Here is a 10,956-nt window from a genome sequence, read left to right on the forward strand (position 1 = left end):
GCTTATGGATTCTACGATTTCTAATCGCGCAGTCTCGGCTCCGATATTTTTATAAAATTGAAAAATCATTATTTTTACTTGAAATCTTTTTGGCAGTTAGGAAACTCAATTTACTACTCTGTGTAAAATTTTCATGATTTATGAACATTTCTAAGTCGATCCTTTATATTTTCAAAGTTCGTAATTTGTAGCAGTATTTGTCGCGTAAATCTCTTTTAGTAAAACAGCCACAACTTTTGATCCGTAAATCGGAATCAAGCGATTCAAGCGCCTAAATGATCCTTATAACATTTTATATCATAATCAAGAGTTATTTTTCAAGAAACTGTTATGACCGGAATTTTGTGTAATATTATTTGTGAACTCTGTATCATATTAGAGTCGATTATAAATATGCATAATGATAGTATGTTTGTGTGAATGAAAATTTCTGCATTATAAATTGCTTACTCCTTACATGTTGTTCCTATATATCTCAAAAGTTTAGAGTGAAAAACTTACGTGTTGACCTTGCATGGATGGTGTTTTGTTGCCTTGTTTCATTTTTTGTGTGTTTTTGTGATGATAACATGAAATTTGTAGTAAAAGCTTGGTAAAAACCTTTGCATGCTAGGTGGTCATTTAGTTATAATCCATGTTAGGCTTGCATGTTGAATTATGATGAAAATTTATTTGGAAATAATGTTATTTTGGCTTGTAAGATTCGAAGGCATGCATGCATGTAAACCACTCTTGAATTTTGGAAGTTCTTGATCATTTGGATTGATATTTTTGTGAGTAAACTTTAATTTCAGTTAAGTTAAGATATTAATTAAGATTTGTGCTCCTTAATATGTGATGATAATTCGTTTATATTTATAAAGAAGGTAAAAGTTGTTGTCCTTGAAATCTTGATGACTTGTAATTTGTGTAATGTGATTACTTTTATTTTGCTATATTGCACCTTAGGTAAGGATGATCTCCACTAAGCCTATTTTGAGTGTAAGAGAGTTAGTTCAGTAGATCACCTTAGTTAAGGATTGGTTTGGTTTTTTGGTTGTTGTTGGTTGGGTTTGTTAAGTAAGAACCTTGGTGAAAGGAGAGTATTAGTTTCTGCAGAAAATCAGTTTGGTACCCTGAGGTTTAGAGTGAGATTTGACCATGTCATTGTTGTTCACTTTGAGGCCCAAGCCACCAGAAGCTATCACTAGGAGTATAAAATAGGTTTTAGGTGTTTGTTGGAGGTTTTTAAGACGTTTGGTTAGGTGCACGTGTGGAATCACAAAATCTGTCCACCAGGGGACAGTTTTGTTGCAACATAGAAATGGGAAGTTTTGACCATGTCATAGATAGGCCCTCATTAGGCACTGTTGGGCCTTAGTTAGAGGGGGTGTCAGAGGAGTTTTTCCAGCCATAGTTAATAGGATTTGAGTTAGAATAATGTGTCACAAGTTAGTTCAAGTCAGGACTTTTTCTGCCCAGAAAAACAGGGGAACCTTGGACTTTAAGCTTAGGACTAGGTAGGCCCAAGCCAGTCCCTTGAGCCACATCAAGTTTGGGAGTTGCCCTATGATCATAAGAGTCTAGTGTAGAAGTTTTGGAGGTAAACTTGAAGTGTAAGAGTGTCAAATGCACCCAAGAAACCATAGATGTCATTCTGAAATTTACCATAATTAGCACCTTCACTTACCACATAGTTTTAGAGCACTTATGAGTGAGGCCTAGGTTGACCACTATAGTAGCAAGATGGCATAAAGCCAGTAGAGTAAAAGGCCCAAGTTAGGGTCAATAGGAATTAGATGGTTTTGTAAAGGCACTTCGAGTTAGGAAGCAAAAATTTGGAGATTTTGTCTAGTTTCGCCATCAAGTGACTTAAGTTGTGGAGCGAGATCATCCAAGCCTAGTGTTGCAATATGGCGTGTGTGATATTATTTGGTACTTAAATAAGGTATATGAGCATATGTGGCTATGTGTACTATTATTCTTATAAGGTGATTATAAATTGTGTGCATATAGGCCTAAGTGCCATCGTGTTTGATTTCGGTTTACAAATAGGTTGAGTTGGTGAGAATATATTATAATGAGGTTATTATTATTTGTGTAGGATCTCCAGACGAGGGTAAACTTGCCATAAAGGTCGAGTAAAGCTTCCAGTTGCTCCTACTTGCCAGTCCAGTCCAGCCTTTCTCAAGCCAAGTGATTCAACCAGCTTTTTAGTTTACACTGCAAATGTGCGATAACTAGTTCCTATATATGATGTGAGTATTTTGATTTATCTTGTTATACATGAACCAAGTGGTTCTCAAACCTATCTTCGTATTATATAGAATTGACATGAACCCTCAAGTGTCTATTGCAAGTAATTTAGCCTCATTTGAAGATTTTTATGGAAGTAGATCAAATGTCGTATTAGGCTAGCATACCAAAGTAATTTTGATGTTGAACCATGTGTAAGTTATACTCAGTAACCTCGTCTTGAAGCCTAGAAGCCAGTCATTCCTTAAAGATTGTTAATGATTGCTTGATAACCCTATCCTTACCCTAAAGCTTGATACCCTGTTATACCTTGAGTTGATGATCACTTTCTTTGTATTTTAACACCTATATCATACCTGGAACCAGTAAAGCTTATCTTCTTGATATTTTAATACCTATACCTTATCTGAAACTATTACTTTAAGCCTAGTCTGGCATTACTCTTCCATATTATCCGATAACCTTACTAAATCTCCTTGTAAATAGAAACCTTCCAAATTACCCTGATAGAGTAAAGCCTAGTGGATCATGGCCATAGTGGACATATTTCCAGTATTTCAAAGTGGATTCATACCCCTTGATAAAAATGTTTACTGTTTAAGAAATTAATTTTCAATCGGCATCAGTTTTTAAAATGATTAAAAATTTGGATTTTCAGTCCCAAAGGGGGATAACTGTTTTCTTTAAATAGTGGATCTGGGTTGAGATGCGAGTCCTTTCCACACTTAAATTGTAGGCTTAAAAGTTGCCTAGGGATCCCATTAATGTTTTAGAACCCAGCGAGGTTCGGGATTACTTCGCGGCTGATCACCGACTGTAATCCGTAGCGTCATAAAATGGTTTTTGATTAAGAAATGATTTTGGAAATGTTTTGATACAAACAAATGATTCCATCACCCAAAAGTTCATCTCTTATTATCATTAGCTCTATCTTCACATTGTTATTCTTTTATATATCCCGATTTATGTTTTGTACCGTATTGTTTAGCACTTGTTGAGCATTTGGCTCACTACTTGCTTTCACCCTGATATTACAGCTAGCAGCTATGGTTAGATTCAAGCAGATAGCACGTAAGACTTGTGATGCCGATGCGTATGTTCGAGCTCAGGTAGAATAAGAGATAGTTTTGTGTGAGGACTCGATATTAAAACCAGTTATAATAGTTAATAGTGTTGGGCTGATCCAAACCCTAAACTGTAAGATCTTGGATTCGGTTGTATTTACTTTCTTTTAACTATTGTAATAGTTTTTATATTATGTATTGTTAAGTTGGGGGTGTGACAGGTTTTGGTATCAGAGCTACGGTTTAGAGTCCCTGGATAGCCCAAATAGGTTATAGGATATATATATATTTATATAAGTTATAGATATTATGCGAGAGAGTAGGTTAAGTAAATTTATTATTAATACTCCTCTTATATATATCTATGTATTGTTTGTCAGCAAAAGGGCGCACTTCTCGCCATCCTCTGGGTCGGATGACACTCTTGCTTTCTCCGTGTATGTTAAGTTGAGGCGCGAGTTCGACATGCTTCAGGACAAGTACGACCGATTGATAGACCGATTGAAGAACGTGTATCCGGACAGCCGAAACTATGAAGGAAAGCCTAAGGAGCAGATGACTGCGAGACTTGAGACTTTGGTTCAGTACATCAACACTAAGCTTGAGGAGATTCCATCGCACCGAGACTGTACTAGCCAGTATATCATCCAGATGGTGGCGGATGAGCTCCAGAGTATTGTGAAGACGCTTCGAGAGGAGAAGACTACCAAACCCCGTTCTGATGGAGTGGAGCCTTAGTTCTTTCTATTATATACTTTTTATGTTGTTGTATTATCGTACTATGTAGACCTCCCTGTTGTTCCTTTAAATAAGCATGTTATTCCTAAATTCAGACCTTATCCTATCTTGATGTATTGTGTCCTTAAATTTTAATTATTATGCACTATCATTCCATTTTCTTTCAATTGTTTATTTTATGCCTTTATATGCTTCACCCTATTCTTTTAATTTGAAACTTGACCTCATATGTGAACAATAATGCCATGTGACACCCTCGAATTATCTCATTGTTCATCCCTGTTTTGATATAACTCTTATTTCAGGATCATGCCACCCAAAAAGAAGAACCCAACAACTACATCTACCACAGATCCTAATATTCTTCGATTACTGGAAACCTTACAACAACAAACAAACGCTATAGCTCAACAACAACTAACTCTTCAACAACAATTTGAAAACCAAGATAACCGTGAACCACACCAACCACCTGATCCACCAGTACCACCTCGACAAGTTGTTACTTTCAAGGCTTTTTAGAATGTGAATCCACCTGCATTTCATGATACCACTGATCCAATAATAGCAAACACATGGATTAAGGAAATGGAAAGAGCTTCCGAATTGGTACAGTTAGGGGACGATCAGAAGACACCATATGCTACTTACTTCCTGAAGGGCGAAGTCATTTATTGGTGGGATTCAGTGAAAGCTATGGAGGCAAATCATCAAGTTTCCTGGGAAAGATTTAAGAAGTTATTTCTGGAAAAGTATTACCCTAAGTACATGCAGAATCATATGGAACTTAAATTTCTTGAATTGAAGCAAGGGAGTATGTCTGTACTGGAGTATGAGAAGAAGTTCATAGAGTTGTCAAGGTTTGTGACAAAGTATACCAGCATTGAGGAGGAAAAAGCAAAGAGATTCCAGCAAGGATTAGAGTCTTGGATCAAAGATATAGTGGCTATGTTTGAGCTTGATACTTATGCAGGCGTAGTGCAGAAGGCTGCTCTGATTGAAAGCATTGGGATGCAGTCAAGGAAGGAAAGGGATAACAAGAAGAGAAAGGTTCCATTCTATGGAAAAAGTCTGAATTCGGAAACTCACAAGACAGGAATATGAAGAGGATTGGATTCCATAAAGGCGGAAATTTTCAAAAGAAGGGAAATTTGAGCAAAAGACAAGAATCAAAAGGGAACAACCAGGCAAGCCATGGACAAGTTGGAGAAAATAGATTTCAGAGACCAGAATGCAAGCTTTGTGGAAGAAGGCACCCCAGAGTGTGTAATAAGCTGAGCATGACATGCTATAGGTACAACCAGAAGGGACATTTGGAAAATGAGTGTAAGATGCTGAAGCCGGGAGTTACATGCTTCAAGTGTGGAAAGACTGGACACATAGCTAGGGAGTGCAAGTCAACCGGACCAGTCAAAGCTCTGATGAACGTGGCAAGTACCAGTGCAAGCGTGCCAGCTGAGGTATTGGCCTTACCTCCACCACCTAAAATAACTCCGCAAGCAACAGCAAGGATATTTGATTTAAAAATGAAGGACGCTGTTCAGAATTCTAAGGTGATAGCAGGTACACTTTTACTAAATAATGTCGAAGCTAAAGTATTGATTGATTCTGGAGCGACGAGATCTATCATATTAGAAACTTTTGTTGATAAACTTCAATGTGATAAAATGGTTATGAACGAGGTAGTAAATGTGGTAATTGTGAATCAAGAGAAGACTCATGTGAGTCAACTCTGTCCAAAGAGTGAGATTGATATTTCGGGGTATAAATTTTCAGCCGACTTGATACTCTTTAAGTTGGGAGAGTTCGATATAGTTTTAGGCATGGATTGGTTAGGGAAGAATAATGCCCAGATTAATTGTAAGTCCAAGAAGGTGTATTTAAAGATGAAGAGTGGAGAGAAAGTATTATTTAAGGGACAGAGGCAAGAGCAACTATTTCTTACAATCGTTCAGACTAAGAAGTTACTCAGGAAAGGTTGCGAGTCGTTCTAAGCTTATGTAGTGGATTCAGAAAGAGACAACCTCAGTATAGTTGATATTCCTGTAGTCAACGAATTCCCAGATGTGTTTCCAGATGAACTACCAGGCTTATCGCCAGATCGATAAATCGAGTTCGAGATCAACCTTGCTCCGGGCACGGAACCAGTTTCGAAGGCCCCATATAAGATGGCACCAGCAGAAATGAAAGAGTTGGCGAGCCAGCTACAAGAATTGATGGACAAAGGAGTGATACGGCCAAGTACGTCGCCATGGGGAGCACCTGTTCTGTTTGTAAAGAAGAAAGATGGAAGTATGCGGTTATGTATAGATTATCAGGAGTTGAATAAGGTGACGATTAAGAACCGATACCCGCTACCAAAAATAGATGACCTATTTGATCAGCTGAAAGGAGCAAAGTGCTTTTCAAAGATTGACTTGAGATCAGGATACCACCAATTAAAGATCAAAGAAGAAGATATTCCAAAGACAACATTCAGGACAAGATACAGACATTATGAATTCTTAGTAATGCCTTTTGGATTGACTAACGCCCCGGTAGAGATGGAAATCGGGTCGGATCGGATCGGGTATTGCAGAATCCATATCCAAACCCGAAAATTTTATCCATACCCGAACCCGACCTGAACCCGAAAAATACCCGAAAATGAATACCCGAACCTGATCCATCGGATTTCGGATTGGATTCGGGTATACCCGAAACCCGAATTTTTTTGAATTGGATATTCATACCCGAACCCGAATCCCGAACCCGAATCCGAAATCTGAAAATTTGTATAATTATTAATATTGCAAGTACTTGAGATCGAACACGCGACTTGTCGAGAAAGAGTTTTAACGTGTCATCTTCAACCACTACACCACATCATTAATTGTGTTATTATATGTATAGCTAATATTTAAAAAATCAACTCAATTGATACCAAGTTTTTTAGATTTATTTATCACCCGTTTAAATGATTGAATAATTATATTTAATTAAACTTTATAATTAGTTAATTTTTAACATAAATATGAAAATATATGTTCTAAAAATTATATAATAATATGTATAATATATATTATTAATATATATATATATATTATATTATTATAATATTATAATATATAATATATAATATATAAAATTCTAATATTATATATATAATTATTATATATATAATAATTCGGGTTTTTTCCGGATTTCGGGTTCGGATCGGGTTCGGATAGAGTTTCGGATTTCGGATCGGGTTTCGGATCGGTATACCTAATATCCAAATCCAAATCCAAAAATTTTCGGGTTTAAAAATTAAATACATATCCAAATCCAAATCCAAAAAATCGGGTTCGGTAAATCCAAAATTTCGGGTTTCGGATCGGGTATCCGTCAGATCGGATTATTTTGCCATCCCTACGCCCCGGCAGCATTTATGCATCTGATGAATCGGGTATTTAAAAAGTATTTGGACAAGTTCGTAGTGGTGTTCATTGATGACATCCTTATTTATTCAAAGTCGGAAGAAGAACATAAGCAGCATCTATGGATAGCATCAGAGATACTCTGACAAGAGAAGTTGTATGCCAAGTTTTCTAAATTTGAGTTTTGGTTAAAGAAAGTTCAATTTTTGGGACACGTCATTGGAGATGAAGGAGTTAAAGTAGATCCGGCAAAGATTGAGGCGATTACGAGTTGGGAGAGGCCGAAGACACCTACAGAAGTGCGAAGTTTTCTAGGATTGGCGGGATATTACAGAAGATTTGTCAAGGATTTTTCTAAAATCGTCACGCCATTGACTAAGTTAACCAGGAAGAATCAGAAGTTCGAATGGAATGCAGAATATGAGGATAGCTTTCAAGAGTTGAAGCAGAGGTTGGTAACAGCTCCGGTGTTAGTACTACCAGACGACCAAGGAAACTTTGTGATTTTTAGTGATGCTTTACATAAAGGATGGGGATATGTGCTAATGCAACACAATAAGGTGATCGCGTATGCGTCAAGACAGTTAAAATCACATGAATTGAAGTACCCTACGCATGACTTGGAACTAGCCGCCATAGTATTCGCACTTAAGATTTGGAGACATTACCTCTACGGAGAAAAGTGTGAGATCTACACGAATCACAAGAGTTTAAAATATATTTTCACTCAGAAAGAGCTCAATATTAGGCAAAGGAGATGGTTGGAACTAATTAAGGACTATGATTGTTCGATAAATTATCATCCTGGAAAGGCGAACGTGGTAGCCGATGCTTTGAGTAGGAAGGAAAGATTGAATATGATAGCAACACCAAAAGAATTAACTGAAGAGTTTAAGAGGTTTGAATTGGAACTTTGTGATTGTGGAATAGTTGAAGAGGTTTGTCGTACAATGACTTTTCATCCAACGTTATTGGAAAAGATAAGGAAATGTCAGGAAGAAGTTTTGAAGAAAGAGAAAAATCAGCTAACTGGAGAAGAGATTGGTACTCAAAAGGATGAGCAAGGTATACATAGGTTTTCCTCAAGAATTTGGATTCCTCATGAACCTGAATTGAAGAATGAGGTTTTTTAAGAAGCCCATAATTCAAGATTTTCAATCCATCCGGGAAGCACCCAGATGTATCGAGACTTGAAGCAGAACTTTTGGTGGCCAAATATGAAGCGAGAAGTGGCGGAATGGGTTGCGAAGTGCTATACATGTCAGAAAATAAAGGCAGAACATCAGAGACCAAGCGGATTAATTCAGCCCCTAAAGATTCCAGAATGTAAATGGGAAAACATTTCTATGGACATTATAGTGGGACTACCGCGAACGAAATCCGGACATGACGCTATATGGGTTATAGTTGATCGCCTTACGAAGTCGGCGCATTTTCTTCCAATTAATGAGAAGTCCTCATTGGAAAGATTGGTTCATCTGTATGTGCATGAAATCGTACTAAGACATGGCGTGCCCATATCGATATTTTCAGACAGAGATCCCCGATTTAACTCGAGATTCTGGAAGCAATTTCAAGTGAGTCTTGGCACGAAGTTGCACATGAGTACGGCATATCATCCGCAGACTGATGGTCAGAGCGAAAGGATAATTCTAACAATCGAAGACATGTTGCGTAGTTGTGCAATCGATTTTGCAAGAAGTTGGGACGACCATTTGCCATTAGTAGAATTCTCCTATAACAACAGCTATCACTCCAGTATTGGCATGCCACCATACGAAGCTTTATATGGACGGAAATGTAGATCACTGACAAGTTGGGATGAAGTAGGAGAAGGAAAGATTCTTGGCTCAGAATTGGTACAACAATTGCATGAGACAGTCAAATTAATTTAGAAAAGGTTGCTTGCTACTCAAGATAGATAGAGAAAGTATGCGGATCCAGCGCGTAAGGATGTTAGATTCCAAGTAGGTGAAGCCGTTTTGCTGAAAGTATCACCAAGGAAAGGGTTGTCTAGATTTGGCAAGAAAGGGAAGTTAGCACCTAGATATATAGGTCCTTTTGAAATTTTGAGTCAAGTGGGGAAGGTGGCTTATGAGTTAGCCTTACCACCTCAGTATCAGCACGTGCATAATGTGTTCCATGTGTCATTGCTTAAGAAGTACAATCCTGATGCCAACCATATGATAGAATATGAACCTGTAGAAATTCAGGCAGACCTGTCATTTGTGGAGTTAGTAAAGAGTCTTAGGAATAAGTCAGTAAAGTTAGTGAAAGTACTTTGGAGGAACCCCAAGGTCGAAGAATCAACCTGGGAGTTAGAGTCTGATATGCGTTCCGGGTATCCTCATTTGTTCTCTTAGATTCTGGGGACAGAATCCTTTAAGAGGGAGAGGATGTTACGACCTGCATTTTGTGTAATATTATTTGTGAACTCTGTATCATATTAGAGTCGATTATAAATATGCATAATGATTGTACGTTTCTGTGAATGGAAATTTCTGCATTATAAATTGCTTTATGTAGTATATAATTTTTTTTTCAAAGTAAGAGCTTTATTAATTGCCCTTATTTTTTATTTATAAATAATATTCTATACCTTGGAAAATTATATTATAAAAATTATTTCACTCACAAATTTCAAAAGTGATCTCATAAAATTTCTAAAAATCCAAGTTATTTTATGGTATAAATTTTATAATTTTTGAACTTCTATTTTATTTTATAAAAGTAAATCTTTGAAAATTAGTTGTTTAATAATTAGCAAATTACATGGAAACCCTTACATAAAAATTACTCTTCCATTCAATTAAAGGGCAAAGAAGACATTTTCAACCCCACTAACTCACATTTTGTTAGCCAAATTACCTCCTTGACCTTGCATGCAAAATGGTCTAACTTTAGCTAGAGGGTTACTCTTGTCATTTCCAAAATCCACTCACATTTTAGTCAAATCAAGGACATAAAAACAAACCAAAGAGTGATGATCACTTCATTCCACCCAACCACTTCACCCCCCCCCTTTCTCCTCCTCCCTCCCTCTCGGCTTTTCCCCCTCCCTCTCGGCCATTCCATAGCCGAGGCCCCATTCCCTTCCTTTCTTCATTTCTTCACTCAAACAATCATCCTATAATCAAGTAATCTTACTCCCTACATGTTATTCCTATATATATCAAAAGTTTAGAGTGAAAAACTTATGTGTTGACCTTGCATGGATGGTGTTTTGTTGCCTTGTTTCATTTTTTGTGTGTTTTTGTGATGATAACATGAAATTTGTAGTAAAAGCTTGGTAAAAACCTTTGCATGCTAGGTGGTCATTTAATTATAATCCATGTTAGGCTTGCATATTGAATTATGATGAAAATTTATTTGGAAATCATGTTGTTTTGGCTTGTAAGATTCGAAGGCATGCATGCATGTGAACTACTCATGAATTTTGGAAGTTCTTGATCATTTGGATTGATATTTTTGTTAGTAAACTTTAATTTCAGTTAATTTAAGATATTAGTTAAGATTTGTGC

The sequence above is a fragment of the Apium graveolens genome, chromosome 2, assembly GCF_009905375.1.
Source record: "Apium graveolens cultivar Ventura chromosome 2, ASM990537v1, whole genome shotgun sequence".
NCBI classification, from domain to species: Eukaryota; Viridiplantae; Streptophyta; class Magnoliopsida; order Apiales; family Apiaceae; genus Apium; species Apium graveolens.